The sequence below is a fragment of the Camelus ferus genome, chromosome 14 (genome assembly GCF_009834535.1).
Source record: "Camelus ferus isolate YT-003-E chromosome 14, BCGSAC_Cfer_1.0, whole genome shotgun sequence".
Lineage (NCBI taxonomy): Eukaryota > Metazoa > Chordata > Mammalia > Artiodactyla > Camelidae > Camelus > Camelus ferus.
In genome coordinates this window covers 21,131,404-21,154,302 of record NC_045709.1, presented here as the reverse complement: position 1 = coordinate 21,154,302, position 22,899 = coordinate 21,131,404, and the positions used below count along the sequence as shown (strand labels likewise).

The window sequence follows — 22,899 nt, the reverse complement described above, 5'->3', positions numbered from 1 at the left end:
TGCAAAATCCCAAAATAGGTAAAATTTATTTTTGACTTTCACTACCTTTACCTTTTCTGTTGTTCTAGTTTTATTTATTTTTGATTGAAGCAGAGTTGATTTACAGTGTTGTATGAGTTTCTGGGGTACAGCTAGTGATTCAGAATATATATATTCTTTTTCATATTGTTTTCATATAGGTTATTACAAGATATTGACTATAGTTCCCTGTGCTGTACAGGAGGACCTGGTTGTTTATCTGTCTTATGTATAGTAGTTTGTATCTGCTAACTCCATACCCCCAATTTTTCCTTCCTCCCTCCTTTCCTTTTTGGTAACCATAAGTTTGTTTTCTACGTCTGTGAGTCTCTTTCTGTTTTGTAAATAACTTCACTTGTATCATTTTTTAGATTCTGCACATAAGTGGTACTATATGATACTTGTCTTTGTCTGACTTCATTGCGTATAATCACCTCTAGGCCATCCATGTTACTGCAAATGGCATTATTTCACTACCCTTTTCAAAAAAATTGTGATAAAATACCCATAACATAAAACTTACCTTCTTAGCCATTTTCAAGTGTACAGTTCAGTGGTGTTAAGTACTTCACATTGTAGTGGACCCAGTCTCCAGAAGTTTCCCCATCTTGCAGAAATGAAACTCCATATCCACTAAACACTGACTCCCCATAAGCCCTACCCAGCCCCTGGCAATTCTGCGTCTCTACGAATTTGACTCCTCTCAGTACCTCATGTAAGTGGAATCAAACAGTATTTGTCTTTTGTGATTGGCTTATTTAGCACAGTATCGTGTCCTCAAGGTTCATCCATGTTGTAGCAGGTGTCAGGATTTCCTTCCTTTTTGGGACTGAATAATATTCCACTGAATGGATGGGCCACATTTTGTTTACCATGCATCTGTTGGTGGAAGCTTGGGTTGCTTCCACCTTTTGGCTGCTGTGAATTACATTGCTCTGAACATAGGCTTACAGATAACTCTCTTCTCTCTCTCCCCCCCACCTTCTTTCTGATTTGTAATCCAAGTTTCTGGTGATTTCACCTTTTACTCAACATTCTGTCATCAGGAAAGGGGAAATCATTAACACCTGGGTGCAAATGTGTTGAATGTGTCATCCCTAAATGAGGGAGTCTGAATTTTTAAAAGAGGATTAAAGGGAAAGCAACACAAGGCAGTGAACATCGCACTGTTGCGTTTTGGGCTGAGGGCCCTGGGCGGGGGCGCTGTGTGGGCCTGTGTTCTGGGGAGAACATCTCTGAGCGTCCCCGCCAGTGAAAGCACGACTCCGTTCCCATCAGGCCAGAACTTCCTTGTCTTAGTGCCAATTCCACCCAAACCGACTCCACCACTGAACTCACACAGGAAATCTGAAAGTTAAGCATACACTCATCTTAAACTGTAATCATTTCGTTTTATACCGGGAGGGAAAACCCTTATGACTTGCTGGAGGAAGCTCATTCCACTCAAGTCATGGCTCAAGTCAAACCCCAGAACCTTCCGTCCCCCTGAGCTTGGCCTCGCTCCGGCCCGTCGGGAGCCGGCCCTCCTGCGCGGTTCTGGCCCTCCCCACCGCGGGTTCACTGATCTGTAGTCTTTTCCTTACGACGGGCCGCAGCTCTGCGCCTCCACACCCGACAGGCCGCTCCGCTCCCGTGGTGAAGCGCCGCGATCCCGCTGCAGCCAAACACGTGCAGCCTGGGAGGTGCTTTCCCTCCTCCAGACTCCACACTCTGTGTTCTCAGAAAACGGTAATGAGCTGCAGGAGTTCACGGTTGCTCAGTGAAATCTCGCTCTTCGCTCTTCAGTTGTAGCCTGTCACGTTCAGGCACCTGCCAAGACCTGCGCGGTTCCTTTTGCGATGCCTTTCAGATCCTTCGCTGGCAGCCGCTCCCTGGTCTGGGGGTGGGGGTGGGGGCTCGCTGGGAAACAGCAATGAGCATCCAGTCAACCCTGGAAGCACCGCCGAGGCTAACCCCGAGGGCTGGGGGGCTGGCCAACTGAGCGTCGGGGGAGTAAGTAGGGGTGAAGGTGGCAGGCGGTGAGGGTGGGTGCCGGACTCGGGAACTAAAGCAGCATCTAGAGCAGGAACCAGAGACCGAGGGAGGAAATGGAGTGATAAGTTTAATCCAGGAAATAGCGTTCTGTTGACTGACTGCTTTTATTTATTTAAATTTAAAGATTAAAAAATTTTTTTTAATTAAAATTTTTTACTTACTTATTTTTTTGATTTACAACGCTGTATTCGTTTCTGGTGTATGGCACAGTGACTCAGTTAGACGTACTGCCGACTGCTTTTAAAAGAATGAGTAGACCAGTCGGCTGCGTTTTGGGGCTATGTCCTGTCTTTAGGACTCCTTATTCCCAGTTAAAACTCTCAATGGTATTTAAAAAGTATCTTTCTCAGACATGACAGTCTCTAAGGTATGTCTCCCGGGCATTCTATGAAAACCAGCAACTTCCCAGGAGATTTCAGAGAAGCCAGAATCAACCCCTACTTGAGCCCCTCCCTCTAGACATCCGTCCTCCAGACCACCTCTGGGCAAGCCTTTCAATGTCTGGTGCCTAAGAACCCATCCCTGACTCTCCATTTACTTCTGAGTTGACGGGGTCCTGGCCCAGCCCACCTCCACCTTAGTGCCTGCGGCTTCCTGCCCTCCTCTCATAGCCCGTCTTGCTGTTTTTCCTGCAATGTTCTTAGACGTCGTTGGGCGGCACCTGCTTCACTCCTGCAGTGCAGAGGAGGGTCCGGCCGTACAGGTGCAGGTGTGGAAAGGACAGCCCACCTGGCAGGCAGAGCAGTATCTGAGGCCCTGGGAGCGAACACAGTGAAGCCAGAGCAGGGGTTAGAGGGGAGCTGTAAGGGGGTGTGGGTGGACATGTTTGGGTTCCAACAGACAGGAAGACCACCGACCAGAGTGGGCTCCCAGCCATGGATCCGCTGTCCTCCAGCCCTAGAAGGAGTCCATAGCAAGCCTAGCTGGACAGCGAGAACAAGGTTCAATGTGCGGCTTGGCTCCAGTGCAGCTCCACCCCAGTGTTTCATTATAAGTGCTTGGAAGTCTGCCCTCCACACCCCTTCTCCATGCAGCAGCCTCTGCCCAGGGAGGAGAGCTGCCGCCCTGGCCCTGTGATGGGCAGGACTGGCACAGTCCTTGGCTGCAGACCTGGGAGGCCTGGAACCCCAAAGGCCGGGCAGGAAGGCCGGGCCACCTTTGGTGGGGCTCAGCCTCCTCCTCCCAGCAGGCGACCTCTCTTCCAGGGGCTGGCTTGCCTCCTGCTTTTCTGCATGCCCCTCCTCACTTTTTGGATCCCTTGGCCGATCCGGTTCTGCATCCCCCACCTCTGGCCACTCTGCTCTTCTGCAGTCTCGTCGGGGAGCCAGGCCCTGACACGACAGCTCTGAGCTCCTACACCAGCTCTAAGTGGGGTTGGGTTTGCCGCCCCTGCTGCCCCGTCTGGACTAGGTTCATAATCGTGAGCCCCTTTCCAAGGCCATCACCGCTCCTCCCACTTCAGCCTGTGTTTGGTCAGCTCCAGGACCTTCTGCCCGGCTCAGACCCCAAGTGACCCCTCCCCCACCTGTGTGTGCACCTAACTCCCTATCAGGAGACCACATTGGAGGGAATGAGTTAAAAGCAGGCTGTAGGTAGATGCGTACTAATGCAGACGGCTGTATGTGCTGAAGCTAAGCGGTGAGAGCCGATGGCAGGGTACTTGTGTGCGCTCAGCCCAGGTGTGCAGCGTATGCACGGAAATGGTCTTGAAGGAAACTCGGCCCTGTGTTAAGAGTGGCTGTCTCTGGGGTAAGGATTATGGAATCTTTTAATTTTCTTCTTTTTATTTATCTCTATCATCTAATCATTCTACAGCAAATAAGTATTGTGTTTTTAATAAGGAAAACAATAAAAAATACACTATTTTTTATTAATTAAAAATGTAAGGCAACTCCAGGGGTCCTGGTTCTCAGAAACAAGGCAAACGGTCCCAGGGTAAGAACCCTGGCCCCAAAGCAGAATCAAATAAAGAACTAGAGGTTGCAGCCAAGTCCCAAAGAAGTGTGGGGCCCAAGCTCCCTAGGGCAGGGTAAGGGGTGCTTAAGATGATAATTTTTAGCAGTTTGCCTGGGTTTGAATCCAGCCTATCATCTGATAGCTGTGCAGCCCTGGGCAAGCTGCTAAACCTCTCTGTATCTCATTTTTCTGCTAAGAAAAGTGAAATAAGACTATGTTATGGATAATTTCATAGGAATACTTTGAGGATTAAACGGATCACATTATGTGACAAGGACTTCAAATGGTGTCTGGTACACAATTAACGCTGGCTTTTAGGGGAAGGCAGGCAAGACTGGGTTGAGAGCCCCCCGGACCCCCTAACACCCTTTGAATTCCTTCTTTTTATATCCCTGAAGTCCCACCTAACCTTTCAACTCCATCTCCATGCCACATCCTTTACTCAAGACTTTCTCTCTTGAGCCTCCATCCAGGGGTGGCCTCACTGTCCCCTGCATCTGTCTGTCACTCTGCAGCAAGTACCCTGAACGGAGCTGCCTTCCGCCAGTTTACTGTGTACCTGTTTTATGCCTCTTTGGACCTAACACCAGGACAGCCTGTCACGCCTTCCACGCCACAGCCCACATGAAGTATTGGAGTTGAACTGCATGTTTTGAAGACCATCAATTTGCCCTACAAAAAATGCTAACTGGCATCGCCCACCTGTGATGGGGTGAGATTTACTGCTTCAAGGCGACTGTACTTCATTTGTGGCTTCACACACGTAAGGAAAATTAATTGCACGTTTAAAATATGATCCTTGGTCAAATGTAAAGGCTAAATGTTTCAAAGAGTTCCACCATGAACATCTTTACTATTTGCAAAGTCAGTAATAAATAAGATTTCAGGCGGTCTGAGTAAACCAGTATCTGGCCACAAACTTGCAAACATCTTTGCTGGCTTCTCAGTGCTGAGCAGTGACGGCATCTCCCCAGCCCATTTTAGCAAGAGGAAGTGTGCTTTTGGTGAAGGCTGTGCTGTTGGCCTACAGTCAGCAGCATTATATTTGGAGAAGGAAAATGCTAAGCTTGCTAGAGTTTTGTTTTATACTTACCTCCTACACGTCTTGGCAAACAAACTATAAATCGTTTATTTTCCATCTAGACCATCCTTCCTCCTCAAATGTTTTTGTATTACATTGGCCAGGGAGCTGAAGAGTCTTAATTGTAGGACTTCATCAAAACCCGTCAGGGAGAAGGGGCTGGAGAGGAGGGCAGCTGTTTGCGCGAGGCTGTGTGTTAGCCACACCCACCGACGTGAGGACGAGCTCGGTGCCACACACCGGTCCCTTTCTGTCCGGGTTAACGGGCGCCCCACACCACCGCCTGCTCAGAGCCCACTGGACACTGATCAGCGCGGGCTGCTGCTGCCCTGCGCAGAGAACAGGTGCTCCACAAACGCTTCTTGTTCGGTCCCCTCGAGACATTTATTTAATGTCACTTCTCGGAAGGTGTGGAATGGAGCGTACAGACATGGTGTCTGCGTATGAGGGACTACAGGTTAATGAGACAAAGACTTTCTGAATTTGGCTAGAGAGCTGGGAGCCTGTAAAGGCGATAAAGAAAATGACAACGTGAAGTGAGGGCAGCCCAGGGCTTCGGGACACCATGGCCTGTGGGCTCCTGTGCTGAGAGCTGAGTCCCGCTTCTCGGAGTCACGCCTGGGCAGCAGGGCACTGGGGCGATGTGGAGGTGGCAGGAAGGTGTCTGCCTCGGCTTTGGTCCAGGGCTCTGTCTTTCTGGAAGCATTCCTGCCTTTTCCTTGGCTGTGGGAGCTCCTCTGTGTGTGTGCAGGGGAGTTAAGCATGGATGGATGGATGGATGGAGATCTGCTTAGTTTGAAAACAAACCTGGGAAACTGGGGAAATACACGGGTCAAATGGCAAAGTTGTTGGGAATGAAGATGTATTATTTATTGATTCAGAAAGCCTTCAGCCTCCAGTTATAATTTCAAAAATACAATAGGGACCATTAAAAGAGACAGTGACTGTTCTGAGTCATGTGAGGAGGGTTCTCTCTCTTAAAAAAAAAACTGGAATTATGGAAGGATTGTGGGCACTGTTGGTTTCCCCAGCCTGGCCGAGCTTGACCCCCTCTCCTGGTTCCACTGGCAATCGAGTGGGAAACGGCTTCGACAGGGCTCCGCCGCAATAATCTATAAGTCATTAACTGTGGCTATATTTAAACCCGCCAGAATCAGTCTCTAAGAGACCAGCAACTGTTATTGACATAAAGGCCAGATCCGCAACAAATCCTTAAAAAACGATTCTTGGTCAGGGGGTGGGGATTTGCATGGCCCCCACCCTCCAATTCTGACTCGTCCCCTGGGCTGGGGCACACCCCACCCCCACCACACCCTTCTTACGACATCTGTCGCTGGAGGGTCTTACAAGCAGGACTGGGATGCATTTTTCATCTGTATTGGGGCGGATACAAGATTGGAAACGACTGTACAAATGTAGTAGAAGTTGAAGCCAGTGTTTTCTGGTTAGACTTTATTAATGACACTGTTACGTGCTGAACTGTGTCCCCTGCCCCAGTTTCATGTGTTGAAGTCCCAAACCCCAGGACCTCAAAATGTATTTATATTGGGAGATGCGGACTTTAAAGAGGTGGGCGATTAAGTCAAAATGAGCTCGTTAGGCTGGTGGCCACACAGGGACGGAGCTGGTGGGGGAGAAGTAGGCTGTCCCCTCTCTCCTCTTGCCCCCTTCACTTGGGCTGGTCACTCCAGCGTCGGGCTGTGTGATGAGCAGGACCGGCCGCGTGGAGGCCAGAGAGACTCGGGACATCGTGAAGTGCCCTGCCCTGTGTGCTCGCTGCTGGTTTTCCTTCTTCCTCTGCCATTTCAGTAGAGAAGCTAGAGCTTCTCTGTATCTTGAGACGATTTTAGGGGACATCATGGCTTTGACTTCTGGGATTTTCATTGTCCTTTTAAAGTACTTTCTATATTCCTTCTTTTCCTCTAATTTTCAGAATGCTTAGATTTATTTCCTTTAAAATTGTTTTCCCTTCTATTACTTTTCAATTTTGTTTTTACTTGTGATTTGTTAGTCTCTGTAATTCCTTCTAGCTTTATATTTTTAACTCTGAGCACAGTCATTTTTCCCTTTCATATCCTTATTCTGAATCTTACCCTTTCTACTTGTGTGTTTTAATTTTTTTACTCTTCTAGATTTTTATCTCTTTTATCCTAAATTATATTTATCCTCTATTTGTTTATTTAAACATGTCTTTTTTTTTTTAGTTTTTTGGAGGGGTTGTGGAGGTAATTAGGTTTATTTATTTGATTTTTTTTAATGGAGGTACAGGGGATTGAACCCAGGACCTCGTACATGCCAAGCATGTGCTCACCCACTGAGCTACACCCTCCCTCTGCTGTGTATTTTACTTTCAATCTTGATGTGGTTGAATATATTCTTACTTAAAGTGCATATGTACTGTCTCAAAATGCCATGAATTAATCTTAACTTACTAGATTTGTTTCCTCTTGAATGACTGCCTTCCCTGTTGTCCTTTCTTTTCTCTGGTATTTTAGTTACTTTGTGGCTTCATTTTAGGGCTCACACATAGTTTAGGATTTTATTCAGGGATCTCAAGGACCAAGTAGGAAACACAAATGTGTGATTTGGGCCAGATGTAAGGCCGGTGGCACGGGCGCCTAGAGGTGGCACGTCCTGCTGGGAAGACCCAGATAAAGAAAAAGCCACCGGAGCAAATGTCTAGGATAAAAGGCGGGTGTGAATAGTGCTAATTTCTGACCAGGATTGTAGTTGGGGTTTTTTTTCTATATTTTATATAGAAAATACATTTCTATATTTTAAAATCTTACAAATATATTGCTTTTGTAACATCAGTTGAAGAGCCAAACCAAAAGTATCAGACAACAATAATGAAAACAGGACGCCAGCCGGACAGGACAGCTCTGCTGGCTGCGTGTGGCCCGCAGGCTCCGGTGTGCGGCCTTGGTTTATCCTCGTGATGGCAGGAGACAGGCCCATGTGGCGAAGACGGGGCACTGGAGGCCTCGCGCCTGCCGGCAGCCCCCTCTCAGCCTCCCACCAGGCTTCATGCCTTTCAAGGACGGCTCTCCCCAAACGTTTACTTGTCTGGTCTCCGTGCTCCTATCAGCTCAGAACCAAATCAGTGATCCACCTTTAACAAAGATTCGTGATTTCAGCATCATCTGACAAATGTCCAGCCCTCAGATGTTTGTTCTTTGATTTCCTCATTCGTCTTCTTTAATTGATTGTATAGTTGATTGACAATGTGTCGATTTCTCGTGTATAGCATAGTGATTCATTTGTACATATATATGTTCCTTTTCATAGCCTTTTTCATTATAGGCCTTTACAAGATATTGAATACAGTTCTCTGTGCCCCACAGTAGGACCTTGTCATTCACCTATTTTATGTATATAGCAGTGTGTATCTGCAAATCACGATCTCCCAGTTTTACCCCTCCCCTCCCTCTTCCCCCACTGGTAACCATAAGTTTGTTTTCTGTATCTGTCCGTCTGTCTCTGTTCTTGTAAATAAGCTCACTTGTGTCCTTTTTTTTTCAGATTCCACATGTAAGCGATGTGGCGTGGTGTTTCTTCTCTTTCTGGCTTACTTCACTTGGTATGATGCTCTCCAGGTCCCTCCTCATTAGTTTTTAATCCTGTTTTGTTAAATACGTGATATGAGACACCTTCAGTCTTCTTTGTAATAATATAACGTGGAAGCAAATCAATTGACTAAATGAATATGACCTGCCTCAGTTTGCCTCCTGTCTCATTTCTGTGTAACCTGTTCCACACCTCTCTCCTACTCTTACCAACACTGTACACACACACACACACACACACACACACACACACACACACACGCGCATAGAGTTTCCTGGGCCGGTCCAGAGTGAACAGTGATATTTACCTGAATTCACCACACATCCTCATGCCTTTGCGTTTAGTACAACTTTGGCCTAGAAGTGGCTCTTTGCTTGAACTTAACGGACTCCCCCTCCTTGGGGATTTGAGAAGCCTTCTTCAGCGAGATTCCCTGTCTCGGCCTTTCTGCTTGCGATGCTTCTCCCTGCCCTCACAGAACCCTCTAGAAGAGTGTGCCTCATAAGTGCAATAGTCTGTTTGCTTCTCTTGATCTTCTCCACTAAACTGTGAATTCCTCGGCCATCTGAGACTTTTAATTTTTTGAGCATCTCTGTTAAGTGCAAGTGAAATGCTCTCCGGACTCTCGCCCACATTGAAATGAGTGACAAAACGTCAAACAGAAAACCAGCGGGAATGCCTGTAGAATGCAGCCCTCTGAGTGAATTATTACAGTCCATGTGGAGTTAATGTAGTCATTTACTCACGTGTCAGTGCCAACCAGTGACGTTACCTAAAATTGTTTGATTTCCCCCAGAAAGCAAGGTTTCACTCTATTAATAGCTGTAAGGATAGGTCATTTGCTTTGATACATATTGACCTCATATTCAGTTTTGCAGAGAGATGGTTCAGGTTTCCAGAGTCTAATAAGTCAACATCTGTACTGATTTATTTTTGACTGTCTCTTTCGATCTTTTCATTTATGCAGGGCCCAGTGACTTTCCTTAGCATTCACTGTAAATCTCCAGATGTGTTCCTTCAAGCTTGCCCTTTCTCCAGCCTCCCCTGTCTATAGTAACATCTTCCTGCTCCTCCCCAGAAGCTTGAAACCTTCACCTGCACTCTGACATTTTAATGTCCTCCTCTTCTTTCAAGTCCAGAGCCACGTGGACAGGGGGTGTCCCCCTACCCCATGCCCCACACCTGCCTTTCCTGTGTTATTTCTGCTGCTTTCCTGGTTTGGGTCCTTGCTACCTGTCACTAACTGTGAGAATGTAATAACCCATCTCCTCGCCGCCGATCCCTCCTCTCCACTTCTTCTCCACCCTCACCCCCAGGACGGAAGTCCTTCCAAAGCACGAGTGCCCTCCTCTGAACTCCTCCGCAGCGCTGGGCGCAGCCTGCATGCTCACACACGTGATTGGATGGATGACCTGCCGCAGGGGTCCTCACAGTGTATGCAACAATGTCTGAATTTCCTAGCAAGATGTTCATGACCCTACAGAGTTGAGACCTAATCTCTTCCTCCAGCTTCTTCACAACTTTCTCCAGTCTCTCCCCAACTCTGCCATTTCACACACCTGGGTGCCCTTCTCCGGTGTGTCGCTGGTCAGGATGACATCTACCCTGTAAGTTCAACCAAAACGCTCCCTCTCCCACGCTTCCACTCGGCTGGATCTACGTCACCTTCTGTGATGTTCCAGGGGAATTTAATTTAAATTTACATCTCTCCTAGAACCTATGACCTTTCTTTCTTGACTTACAATTTTTGCATTTGATAACATGCGTGGGTTTCCCCTTCCAGGCAGGAGGGAGTCTCCTTGGTGGCAGGGAGAAATGTCATACTCTGCTTGGCATCCTCCTTGCAACCTGCATCTCCTTACAGAAATGTTTATTGAACATAATTAGTGCTTTGTAGTAACTAAGAAAACTTGATTATCCCTTATGGGCAGTGAGGGCCAGTGAATGGGACATGGGAATCACAGAGAGGAATAAAACAGCCCTTTCCACCAAGAATGACCCAGACTGGGAGCTAAGACAATTGGGAAATCTTCTGGGATTTGTTAAAATGAGTGCTTTGCGAGGGGGAGGGTATAGCTTAGTTGTCGAGCTTGTGCTTGGCATGCAGGAGGTTCTGGGTTCAATCGCCAGTACCTTCATTAAACAAACAAACCTAATTACCTCCCCCACCAAAATAAAGTAAGTTTAAAAAGAAAGTTGCCCTGAGACCCTGGGTGAGTTATTGACCTTCCTTGTGTTTAGATGCCTCATCTGTCAAGTAGCCTATCTTTAAGGGTTTTTCTAAGGAAACATACATTCTTTTAAAACACCCAAATCTGTTAAGGTCTTTAAATTTTATGGGAAAAGCCATTGCATACTAACCCACATATGCATAGGTTGGAATGGTTAACCGGCAAAGCCCCCAGGCCTGATGGTCAGGGGGAATGTCCGATCCTGAAGGCATGTTTCTCAGGGAGCATCAGAATCTGGGAGCCGTTTCCTTCCCATCAAAGCCCGGCTGGCTTATGTAATTAGACCTCACCAAGCACAGACATGAAAGCCGTCTCGGTGGCTGCTGCAGGTCATTCCGCAGTCTGCACCAACAGAGAGGTGTGTATCTGTTTCAGGAGCAAATTAGGAACAGTAAAAACCTAAGCAGTACAGTGAAGACTCCGTAGTTTAATAACTGAATTTAGAGCAAGTGCACTTCAGTTTTGGTGATACAAGGAAATAAGGTACATGTGGATCCCAAATCAGTGTGGGTCCCAGACAGAGATGACCTTTCCCTGGGGGGGTCTATATAGGGCCAGCAGGGGTCATTGTCCTCAGCAACATCAGGTTAGTGTTTGATTTTTTAAAAAAATTTCTTATTGCAATAACTAGACCCATCTTATACCCTACTTACTGTGTGTTTAACTAAGTACAGCGAACTTGGGTCTGTTTCATAGCTTTGCGTCAGTCATTTCCAGGTAACCCTTCTGCAGTGTTTGTAAACTACTGACTTAAAACAGGTCTCCTTCAGGTGGAGAAGGGAATAGATCTGATAAATCAAAGAGGGCAGTCTGGACCAGGAGAGGGTGGAGAAGGGGAATGATAAACGTTCCCTGAACACCGGACCACCGTTAAGCTCCTTTTATATGAGCCAAATGGGGCTCAGAGGCACTAAGTTACTCTCCTAGGTAAACGGGGTGGGTGTGGTATGTAAATCCGGAGTGGTTAATTCAAGAGCTCATGCTCTTCCCAGCCCATCCCCCGGCCTCCCCAGGTCCTGGGGTCCAGAGTGTGTGGACGACAGATGGCGTGGAATCGTGGTCTGTGCTGACCTTGTAGCGCAATTGGCAGCCAGGTAACTTCTGACCCAGGTGCTTTCCCGCCCCTCTCCCCGCAGCGAGGTCAGACCACGGGGCTATTGGGTGAGGGTCAGGAGAGGCCGGCCAGCGTCGTGGGGCTGGGGCAGTGGGGCAGCGGGCAGCCCACATCGGCCACACGCTGCGGGGCAAAGCCACCTGCACACCTGCCGCACCTGCCCTCCTCCTGACGCTGCTGCCATCAGCGTCATGGCCTCAGGGGGATGGAAGCCTGTCTCCCACATGCTCACAGTGGAAATGTCTCAGCTGATGCCTCGGAGCCCTCTACCTTTAAGTGCTAATGATACAGGAAAATGTGGGGCAAGAGGGTGGCCGTGCATGTCCCAGGTCTCAGCTGAGTCTCTGGGACATGCCCTGCCAAGTGTGAGTGTTTGGCTTCACGCAGGAAAGAATTCAAGAGAAGCCACAGTTGAGTAAAAGTAGATTTATTCAGAGAGATGCAGACTCCATGGACAGAGTGCAGCCTGTCTCAGAAGCCAAGAGGAAGGCCACGAGGTGCAGGGTTGGGAGCTTAGTTTCAGGTAAAAGTCGACACATGCTCCACAGAGTGTGGGCCGTCTCTCAGAAGGGAGAGCAGCCCTTCAGGACCCAGAACCCGGTTCACGCTGAGCACAGGCTCGGCCACTGAGCCAGGGAGGCAGGTGTGGGGTGTTAGCTTTTATGGCCTCGGCTATTTCATATGCTCTCAAGTGGGAGGACTATTCCAACTACTTTGGGGAAGGGCGGGGATTCCCAGGTATTTGGACCACGCCCACTTTTGACCTTTTAAGGTCCGCCTCCGAACTGTCGTGATGCCTGTGGGGGTGCCATTTACCATGTTAGTATATTAACTATGAGCATATAATGAAGCTCAAGGCCTCCTGGGAGTTGAGTCTCCTGCCATCTTGGTGTAAATTGCTGTGTCATTCCTCGAATGGCTGTTCTCTGCCCCCTTTCCTCCTGTCTCACTATTTGGATTGCTTGGATATTAATTATTCCTATGATGTCATGAAATCCATTCAACAAATATTAGCTGCCATGTCTAGCATGTGGTAGGGGCTGGGGAGTCAAGAGGATAAGAAACAGCCGCTGCCCTCTCGGGACGCCTTGTCTGGTGGGCGCAGTGAAATCTCCGTGGTGGGAAAGGCAGTGAAGGGCTACAAGGTGAGCACAGAGGTGGGTGTGAGTAACTGCAGGCAGGCTCCAGACAGCGTGACATCTGAGCTGCCTTGTGAAGGGTGAGCGTCCCAGGTGCAGAAGGGAAGGGCCTGGAGGCACGTGGGGAGCCTGCTAGTGGTGCAGGATGTTTTAAGAAAACTGTTTAGAGCCGGATCATGATTAAGGGCTGTACGTGACTTATCTTGTAGATGGTAGGAGCCTCTGAAGGTTTTTCAGCAGCAGAGAGATGCGATCAGATCAATACGAGTTTTAAAAAATCACCCATAAAATAGTGTGAAGACAGACGGAAGGGGGATGAAGCCAAGGGACCCGTGTTAGAAATACTGTCACAGCATAGCAAGGGGTGGCAGCGACCTCAGCTTGGGTAGGCGGGCCGGGCACAGAGAGGTACTGGTGTCAGAGTGCATGTACACATCACTCCGCTGCCTCCTTGGCCACCTTCATGCCCGTCCCGGCTCATTGGAAAAACAGCTTTGCCACCAAAATATCCCCGACGCTTGAGTGCCCTGGGTAAATAGCATAATTTCTCTGTGCCCTGCCTGTGAAGTGTGCACCACGTATCCAATAGATGCTACGAACGTTAAGTATAACAAGCACGTCAGGCTGCAAATTCGAGCTGTCAGCACGGGCTGTTTTCACCTTCCCTTAATTGTCCTCCCTTGAGAACAAGGTTAACACCAGTACCCTGCCCTGCTCTCGGGGGAGCATCGGGCTAATATTCCAGTTGAAGACAAAGCCCCTCGTCTGGCTGGGGTAGGTTGTATTCTTGGGAGATGTGGGTGTGGAGATGTGCGCATTTATTTCACTCTAGTGTCAAGACAAAAATAGATACTCCCCTTCAAAAGCGAGCTGGAGTAAGTGAAGCGTGTTTATAAAGATTTATGTATGGAGCTAAATTAATTCTTGAGAACTGAGGTATTTGTAGTCATTACCTCACTCCATTCTGAGAACAAGTACAAATGAACATGTCAAAAATGCTGACAATTATTATGCTTTTATAATTTGATTTCTTACTTATTCTAATTATGTTCTTTTAATTAGTAACCACTTGTTCTCTTGCTTCCCCAAAGTGAGACTGAACTCACTTCCTGATGCAAAACAGTTTGTAATTTTCATGTAAGATGACATGCTATTAAGTAAAAAAGAATGACAATTGTTTTTTCCACTAAAGACTTAGTGATGATAAAAGAGAACTTAAGCAAATCACTGAGCAGAGATCTAATTTATAAAGCGTCTCGCAAAAGTCTCTGTGTCATCACTCTCAGATTCATTGGATTCAAAGTAAAGAAGACGCTAAAACTGCCTACACTTTAGCTTTGGGAATTTATCCAAGCTTTTGACCAGGCAAGGGTAAAGAGAGGCAAAGATGGCACATTCCAAAAGGTTTTTAAAAATACAGTTGTGAGGATCTCATGAGAAATATGCCTGAGAGCTTGCTCGGTTGTCATAATAGTACCGAACAGCGTGCCTTCAGCTCACCGGCGGGTCCAGGACCCGCTGCACACACATCACTTTCCGGAACACAAATGATTGATCACCTCACATTACCAGATTCTCATTAGTTATGATGCCCTATCGTCACCTCCCTTGCTCCCAAATTTAATTTTACTGCTTCAGCATGACACCAGTTCATGGGGATATGACCACTATATATCAGGTTGGACAAATGTTCACAGAATAAAAAAAGGGAGTGATGAAGTCTTGAGTGGCTGGAGGTACCTGGTCTCCTGATCCCATTTTGAGGCTCTGCTAGTGTCTCACACACCGGAACAATCAGGACAGCTTTGCCCTTGAAGACACATGTCGAAGTATTTAGAGTAGGGTGTCTTGGTGTCTACAATTTGCCTCCAGGGGTTGAGTGAAAAAAAGTCCTGTGCACAGAGACAGAGAGACAGAGAGAGAGAGAGAGAGATTAATGAAGAGTGAAGAAGAAAATGTGGCTGTATAGACAGTTAGTGAATCTTTCACCCAGAACTAAAACTTCAAAAAAGTATATGTGATGAAGAACTTTGTTAGATTTAGCAATACTTGAAGAGCAATAGAATGAGTCTGTGAATGCATTAAAGGTCCATAAATAAAGCAAAGGTGACTCTTCCAAAGCAATTTTTTCTTCTTTATTATGGTGATTTCACTATGTAGATATCATTATATTAACTACAGTTCCTATTTTTTTAAACGAATAGACTTTATTTTTAGTACAGTTTTAGACTGACAGAATTGAGCAGACAGTACACAGAGTTCCGTACACCTCCCACACCCTGGACAGTTAACATCTTGTATCAGTGTGTGGTTACAACGAATGAACCAAAATGGAAACATTTTTATTAATTACAGTCCAGAGTTTACATGACGTTCGCTTTTGTGTTGTACAGTTTGCGGATTTTGACACACATATCATGATGTGCCAACCACTATGATATCAAAGAGAGCAGTTCCACTGCCCTAAAAATCCTGCGTGTTCTGCCTACTCATTCCTCCTGCCCTTTAACCCCTGGCAACCACTGGCCTTCTCTACTGTCTCCACAGTTTTGTCTTTTCCAGAATGCCAAATAGTTGGAGTCACACAGTCTGTAGCCTTTTTGGACCGGTTTCTCTCATTTAGCAATACCCGTTTCAGGTTTCTCTCTGTCTTTTCGTGGCTTGATAGCTCATTTCTTTTTGTCACTGGATAACATCCCATTGCCTGGATGTACCAGTTTGTTTATTCATTCACCTACTGAAGAACATCTTGGTTGCTTCCAGCGTTTGGGTGATTATAAATAAACACTTGGGTGCAGGTTTTGTGTGGACCTAAGCTGTCAACTCATTGGGGTAAATACGAAGGAGCGCGAGTGCTAGATTGAATGGGAAGACTATGCTTAGCTTTGTGAAAACCGCCCTGCTGTCTTCCAGAGCGGCTGTACCCTTTTGCACCCCCACCTGCGGTGAATGCGCGTTCCTGTTGCTCCACATCCTCGCCAGCATCTGGTGTTATTAGTTTCTTGGACCTTAGCCACTCTAAAAGGTACGCTGTGGCGTTTCACTGTTGCTTTAATTTGCAGTTCTCTCACATAGCACACTTATCTGCCCCCTGAACATCGCCATCTCTCTTCTGGTGAGGTGTCTCTTCAGATCTTTAGCTCATTATAAAACTGGGTTGTTTGTTTTCTTACTGAGATTTAAATGGCTTTTTTCTTTTTAAGTGTGCCATCTCATTAATAAATAGAATGAGGGACTAGAGAGTATGTGATTTACTCGGCTGCTAGTGCATTCCCCTTCTCCCTTCCTGACAGAACCCACTGGCACAGACAAGGTCCCCGGTTTAAATTACTCGGTGTTTCAGAATCTTGGTTTTAGGGGTGGTCAGTGTGACACGGGCCTGGCCAAGAAGAAGCAAGCAGAAGGTGCAGATTGTTAAGGGGAAGACTCAGTTGGCAGGCATCTCTTTGCTCTTTTGTCCTTGACCCATCCCCCACCATTCTCCAGATTGTGATACAATGCCCAGAAGGGGAGCAGCCATCTTGTGAGAGGGAGACAAAGTCACGTGTCAAGGACAGCCAAGCCCATGGGCAGAAGGAGCCTGAGATGCACCGACACCCTGGAGATACTGCAGAAGCTCTGGGCTGTCTGCAGACTTCCAGTCATGTGGTAAGAAGCACCCAGTTTGGTATGCACTTTACTCAAGTTTCTGTTACACGCAACCAATTCATTCCCTGATTTGGCAACATTTTTCAAGCTCTATTAAGGAAGAGGCACTAGCTCCTTTATGAAACTACTCTGAGCAATTTTATTTTAAAGGACTGGATCACAGAAGGACCATAAGTGAAGAAAATTCCCTGTATTACGGACACAGTACTGAGGGTAGGGCTATATTTACCACACGTTCAGCTGGAAATTACAGAGGGAGGAAACAGGAGTATAAAATAAGTTCCTTACCCTCATGGAACTTACCATCTAATTAGAGATAAGACCGACCTATATGAAACAATTCTGAACACTTCAGGACAGTGTGATTAAGGGCTCATAAAGGGTGTAAACTAACTGTAGCAGCAGTTCGTTTAAGGTGGAGGTCACTGAAGACAGGAGGAGCAAGGGAAATGTGATTGGCATGCCTGAAAACACACTCCGGCTATCCCATCTCTTTATATTTTTGCATTCTACAGCAATGACCTAAATATAGACATGGAAGGTATTCCCCTGGGTAAGTGAAGACAAAATTAAGGAAAGCTATTTTAATTTGAATGCCAATTCAGCTTTGAATTCAGCAGAAAGTAATCACTCTAGCATCAACATTTCAAATACAGAGCAATGTAATAAAACCATGAAAATCCTGTTTACCTTAATAATTACCAGTATGTTTCATGTGTACGTGATACGGAAACTAAGAGTATGTCATCTTAAAACAGACTTTGAAAAACTCTTCCATTGGAAGTAATGTAGGTTAATAGATTACACACGAAGAGGAGTACATGGTTTTTCTTCTGCACTGCTGGTGCTGCAAACTTTGCTAAAACTGTTATCAATGGCCATTCATTTTTTCTGAGCATTTAGTTGCTGTTACTCGCTGGAGCAGATGTGGGTAGTTGTCACAGGTCTGTAAAGACAACCTGAATTCATTTTTTTCTAGCTCTCTTTATTGGGTTTTGAACTTATTTCCTAAACGTTTTTCAACTTAGTGATCTTATTGGTAAGTCAAAAAGAATAAAGGCATGCAAGTAAAATATAGATAACATTTCTATTTGATGTTTATGAACATCCCCTTTCCTCCAGGACCTAGAAAACACTTGGCTCCCCCCCCCCCCCTTCTCTTCCATTCCCTCCTTTTCCTCTTCCCTTCATTTCCCCCCTGAAGTTTACATCTGAGTCTAGTTCCATTGCCAAGGGGCCTGGCTTGGTAGTTTCAGAGATGCCCCGTGTTTAACAGGTATTGTGGATATTCTCACATCTGAGTGGAGGGAGACTGGAATTGGGGGGAATAAGGAAAGAATCTGTGCAGGGAGGTGAGACGATTCTGCAGGCAGGATGGTAACAGATTCGAGAAGGGCGTCCAATGAACCGAGGTCACGGCTATAACCTCTCCGGGTTGGTAACCTTCCACCCTGCAGCATACAGGTAGCTGGTTCTCTGTCTCCAGGAGCCCTCAAACCCAGGTAAGGTTAGGGTATGGGGGGAACTCAAAGGGCTGCAGTGGGTATATCGTAAGCAGAGGCGACCCAGGGCCCCTAGGATAAACCTGGCCCAAAGTGTCCCTACCTGTCCACTTGGGAAGGGACTCCGGCCAAAGCCTCATCCTGAGGCGGGGGCGGGGGACCAAGACTGAGAGCCGCCTCCTCCGCAATCCCCCGCCCCGCGGCCCCGACGTTTCGCGCCCCTGCCGTCCCCCATTGGCCGAGGCGCTCGCCAATCCTGGAGCAGCGGCCGGCGAGCGGGCCCTGGTTGGTGGAGCCGGCGCTGGGCCCCCCTCTCGCTCCGGCCAGGCCCCCAGCCGGGAGGGGGCGTGGCCGCGGCCGTGGCCGGGCCGGAGGCGGCGTCGCTGGCGCCGCTGCGTGCGGGGCGGTGCGGGGCGGGGGTGCCGGGCGGCCGCGGCGCGGTGGGACCATGGAGCTCGGAGCGCGGCGCCGGCGCCGGCGGCGGAACCGCGGACCGGTGAGTGCGGGCTGCGGCCGGCCGGCTCCCTGGCCTTGACCCCTGCCCTGCTTGGCTCCGGGCCGGGCGGCTGCCCCGCGGGAGAGGCGGGCGCGGACCGGGCCCCGCAGCCCCGCGGCCAAGTGAACTTGCTGCATCGCCCTGGCGCTCGGGCGTGCGGCGGGCCCACTGCGGCCGCGCCGCCGCCCGCGCCTGCCCTGCAGCCCGGCGCATCCTCTCTGCCGGCTCCCGCGCGGGCCGGGGCTTCTCGCCGTCTCCGCGCGGCCCGGCGCCGTTCTCGCCCGCGCCTGCCCCCCAGCCCTCGGCCCCGGCGCTGCCCGGTGCGCGCCGCCCGGCTGCGGGACAGGCGCCCGCTCTCCGGGCCGCAGGTGGCGCCCCGGCCTCGGCCCGCGCCCCATGCACAAGCCCGGGGCTGCCCGGCGTCTGGGACCCTCGCGTCCCTCCGGGCTGCGCGCGCCCTCGCCGCATCTGGCCCAGTCCCCGCGTGCCCGCTGCCCGGGTCCGGCCCTCTCTCCTTGGCTTCGCCCTCTCCGGCGCCCGGTGCCCCCTCCCTCGGGGCTGCGGGCGCGCGTAGTCTGGGCCTCGGCAGCCCGAGTGCTGGGAAAGGGTCGGTAGCCCGCGAGTGGCGCGCTGCGGGGACGGGGCGCACGCCGGGGCCACCTCGCGGGGATGCATCCTCCCCCGGAGGCTTTCCCCGCGCGGCCGGCGGGGCCGCGGGGCCCGGCTCTCGCTCCTCCTCCGCGCCGGAGCCTGGGCGAGCGGAAAGCCTTTGCCTCTCCGTGTGGTGCTTACAGGCAATGGCGATTTCTCCTTGGTTCAGCCTCTCTGCCGGGATAGTTCCCTGGAGGAGAGCAGAGTTCTTAATTATTAAGAAACGAAGCCCCGGGTTTAGGGATGAATGGAGCATCTCAGTTCTCAGCTGCTATTGGGCGGATTAGGAATTCCTTCTCATTTGGGGATTAATTTAAAATTTGCAGTTACGACCAGCAATAATTTTTGAGTTGTTAAAACCTGAAAATTAGAAAGGCCCGTTTTCGCTTTGAAGCTGTTCAAATCAAATGCATCATGGGGCAGGAAATAGTAACTCGAGAATTGGAATCCACATTTTTTAAGGGAAGGAGCTAGCCATTAGACATTCTTTGCATCTTAAAAATTAGGTTTGCCTAAAACTTAAAATGTCTGCTTCTCTATCAAAACTAGGTTCAAAGTATTACCATTGACTATTCTGTCGCCTCTAGGGCGAATTCTGTTGAACGCCGGATACTTCTTTTTGTATATGCTTTACCTAACTTTGCTTTTCTAGCAGTGAAACAATGTGATGATTCTTTAAAGCTGGTTCTTTTATCTGCTTGAGAGGTTAAACAAAAGAAAGCTGGATTTGGCTTTTCCCATAGGCAGCCCTCATTGTGTGTCTGGTCTCCTTTATAAGAGCGTCCACATAGTCCTCATTTTTCTTCATTTTTAAAGACCTTCTTAGTTTATATTCATGAGAGTTGTGCCTTTTCAGATGTTTCAAGCTCATTAGGTTGGAAAGTTCAGTTAGCTTTATAAATTTACTGTCTGACCTGTCATCACTGTGTTCTTAAAACAGTGGAAAGAAGCTTGTTCTAGAACTATCTACATATAAAAATTATCCTTCCACTTCTGGTTACTGACATGAAGTTGCTTTATAGCACTGCTTTATCTGTTTGCCTAAAATTTGTGGCCTAGCAGTCAGTGATCCGCTACAGCATTTTTACAGAGCCTGACCGTAAGTGTGCAGCAACGCACTTGTCTGAGTGGTCCTGCCAACGTCGTGACCTCCCGTCTCTTCTTAGTGTGTCCTTCTAGGTAGACCTGCTCTACCCTTCCTGTAGAAACCTTTCGGTTATTGGAACGTTTCCGTTAAAACAATTGCCTGTTCTGAGTATTCAGAGAATTGTCTAAGCCGGTGAGCCAGTGCTAGTGGTCTTTGAGAGTTGCTAGAACTTTCTCTGAGGAATACGTGAGGTTGTGTTTTCCGCCCATAACGCTGTCACCACGTGTTCTCGGGAGCGCGTCCGGGGCGCTGACCTCACATGCTCACTTGTGTCTTCAGTCCTTTTCTCTCAGGGGCCGGTTTTCCTCTTCAAGGTCGGGTCTTCGTGGGACCTGCTCTTGCCGTTGGACACATGCACCCCGCTTCAGGGCTGGTTCCTTTCCCTGACTTGATGTAGGCTGGTAATCCAGGACGATTGTATACCAGCAATGCACGAGTAGTGTGCACTGTGAAATAAAGGGTCGCTCTAGAGACAGGCGGGTAAGGCGTCTCGGTTCCCCCTTCCTCGCCCGTGGCCGCCCTAGTCCCGTTTCTTTCTCCAGAGGCGACCGCACTTCATACTGTGGGGTGTGTGTAGCCTCCCAGATTTTTTCTAATATATTTTTTAAAATTTAAAAACCATTTAGTGAATGCCTGTGAAGCCTCAGGCACTGTTTTAATACCGGGGTTGCAGAAATAAGAGGTGAGAGCTTTCAGGATGTTCATGGTGTTGCGATGCAGTTTCCGTGTGGTGTGGTCAGCGAGGGGACAGGGTCAGCAGTGAGGGACATGGGAGCATCACACAAGTGGCCGGATTGACTCCTTCACGGGCTTTGCTCATTCAGTGTACCCCAGAGTTTATAATGCTTTCTGGGGACACAAGGGTCACAAGGCAGACACCTCTGTTCAGCGCAGTCTCAGCTGCTGTTAGCCGTCGGTTATAAGTGCAGCATGCGGTGAGTGCCCGGAACCAGCCGCTCCAGGAGCTCGTAGGATGATGACCAACCCGAGCTTAGGGGCTGTTCAGGGAGATGAGAAAATCCTCCCCAAGAAGTCCAAAAGGGGACTTAGAGACTGGGCTGAGAAGAGAGAGTATAGAGAGAGGCTGGTCGGGGAGATGGTGCATTGGAGCAACTAATTCGCATCCTGGTTAGAATGTTGGTGTGGCGGAGGGCAGGGCAGTGGGAGAAAGAGATAGGAGGGGTGACTGGGGCCACGGAAAGGCTTGTGAGTCCCGTTATGTGGAGTTTGGCCTCCTCTGTGAGTTCTGGGAAGCAGTGGAAGAATTCTGAGCCAAAGATGGACACAATCAGATGTGCCCTTGGAGGACGGATGGATGGGCAAGGCTGGAAGGAGGGGGACTTGGAGAGGTAGGATGTGGTTTTTGGTTGGGGGGAGGCATTGGGAGAGGGTGGGGTGGGGGACAGGGCCAGTCCTGGCTGGGCGGTTGGTGGGTGGCGGTGCTGACTTTGGGCAGCAGTCATCCCAGGGGGAAGATGGTGGCACTGTCAAGTTCATGGTGCCAGTGGGATGTGGTACTGAGTGGGCAGCATTGGGATCTGCATATCGGGAGGTGCCTGGACTGGAGACACATGCGTGAGACTTCTTAGCACCAGCTGCCAAACTCCCTGCCACATGAACTTGCAGGGAGACTGTGGCATATTGACTTGTGGCAGGAGACGCAGAAGCCAGTAACACCTGTCAACCTTGTGGGAACCACCTGCTCGGAGTGGTCACCAGTTTCTGCAGTTGTTTGCACCAGGTTCCTTTTGATGACATCATCTTTGCAAGGCTGGGTTTGCACTGGTTGCTGTTCCTTGTGCGAATCAGTGTGGAATAGGAGTGAAGGAGGTTGTATCCAGTCTGACTCCAAGATTTGAGAAACTGTAAGGTGCTCCACACGTGCACCCAGGCCATCAGTGGTTTATTTAAGAGTGAAGTAAATATACCATCTTCTGTCCGTTGAAGTGTGCTTTTTCAAACGGGTGCTAAGTTGCTGGGAGATAAACGCTTGTTATTTGACCACGTCTGAGGATTCTGCTACTCAGGAGGCACCTCTCATATTCAGCGGTGCAGTGAGCAGAGCGTTCCGGAACCTCGACTTCTGCCTGCGTTTGCTGGTGGAGGCTGTGGAGTAGGTTGGGTTATTCAGGAAGCATGTGTTTGAGTGAGAAAAGGGGTCAGGTAGGATGGGTTCTGAGCGATTTGTGTTTAAAAGGTAAGCGCCCGTGCTGAGACTGAAAGGATGGGGCCGGGGGCATGAATGGTGTCTGGGAAGCCACGGTCCAGGCAAACCTCAGCAAAGAGGGATGATAACATAGGTGACAGCAGTGGTG

General features: G+C 48.8%; 1 protein-coding gene across 3 annotated transcripts in view; it reads left to right on the top strand.

Moving 5' to 3' along the window:
• Positions 1-18,678: 18,678 nt before the first annotated feature.
• The window catches only part of WASF3 (WASP family member 3), a 77,451-nt gene continuing 73,230 nt past the window's right edge, over positions 18,679-22,899 (top strand). For all 3 annotated transcript variants that reach the window (XM_032496415.1, XM_032496412.1, XM_032496414.1), the window contains exon 1: positions 18,679-18,786. The gene's annotated coding sequence lies outside the window, so the exon portion shown is untranslated. The remainder of the gene's footprint in view (positions 18,787-22,899) is intronic.